At 41.8% G+C, this 1,289-nt stretch overlaps 1 pseudogene; it reads right to left on the bottom strand.

Moving 5' to 3' along the window:
• Nucleotides 1-547: 547 nt before the first annotated feature.
• LOC112296628 (small nucleolar RNA SNORA57) lies at nt 548-688 on the bottom strand (annotated as a pseudogene).
• Between the last annotated feature and the right edge of the window lie 601 nt (nt 689-1,289).

The following is a 1,289-nucleotide window of genomic DNA, read 5'->3' as shown; positions in this document are numbered from 1 at the left end:
TAGAAGCATTATTTACAGTAGCCAAGATTTGGAATCAACCTAAGTGCCCATCAGTACACGAGCAGATAAAAATGCTGTGTACATTTACATAATGAATACAACGCAGCAATAAAAAAGAAGGAATCCTTACCCTTTGCAGCAGCATGGATGGAACTGTTGACTATTATGCTCAGTAAAATAAACCAGTCAGTGAAAGACAAACACCATATGATCTCACTTATAAGTGGAATCTAATGAACAAAATAAACTAACAAGCAAAATAGAATCAGAGGTAAAGAAACATGGAACAGACTGACAGCTAGAAGAGGGGAGGGTAGAGGTGGGGACTGGTTGGAAGAAGGTGAAGGGATTAGCCAGAGAACATGTATGAAGGAACCATGGACATCGACAATGGTGTGGGGACTGACTATGCATATGAGGGGTGGGCTGGGTGGAGGGGGGGAAATTGGGATGGCTGTAATAGCATAAACAGTAAAATATTTTGAAAAATCTGCTCCTGGAAGCATAACTTACCCATGACTCTGACTGTTTTCTTTCTCTTTTTTACCTGTGGCCTGGCATTTGAGGATAGAATCAGCAGACTGAAAACTGTGAAGACATGGTGCTAAGGGGGAAGATCCATTTCCTGCTGCCTCCCTACATTTCGGGGACTTGAGCCCCATGTCTGACTCCTGCCAAGAAGAGGAGGGTTGTCTCCAATTTTTATTGGTGATACACTCCCTATGGAAGATTGTCTCCCTGAAGAAAGGACAGGGTAAGGATTAACTATTAGATATTTAACTTCAGTGTTGCTTATCTTCAGTGATTTTAAATTTTCTGTTTGTACTTTAAAAATAAGTTTCTGAGATTGCTTATCTAGGGTTAATAAGAGGTAAGGGTAAGAAGATGTGGCTATCAGAAGGCATGGGTAAGCGAGATGTTAATAGCAAGTTCCAGGGTTCAGGTGGGATGGTTGGAAGAAGAATAAGAGTAGAAATATGACAGACTGTGAGGGGCAAATACCATATGATCTCACCTTTAACTGGAACCTAATCAATAGAAGAAAAAAGCAAACAAAATATAACCAGAGACACTGAAGTTAAGAACAATCTAACAATGGGCAGGGGTGAGTGCGGAGGGGACAGTGAGGAGAGGGGATTACAGGTACTACTATAAAGGACACATGCACCAAATCAAGAGGAAGGGTGGAGGTGGGGGAGGGAAGGGGGTTCTGCTGGGGTGGGGTGGAGGGATGGGGAGAGAAGGCACACAACTGTAATTGAGTAACAATAAAAAATTAAAAAAAAAAG

The sequence above is a fragment of the Desmodus rotundus genome, chromosome 7, assembly GCF_022682495.2.
Source record: "Desmodus rotundus isolate HL8 chromosome 7, HLdesRot8A.1, whole genome shotgun sequence".
NCBI lineage: Eukaryota > Metazoa > Chordata > Mammalia > Chiroptera > Phyllostomidae > Desmodus > Desmodus rotundus.
The sequence above is the reverse complement of the archived record's forward strand: the minus strand, read 5'-3'. Positions and strand labels throughout refer to the sequence as shown.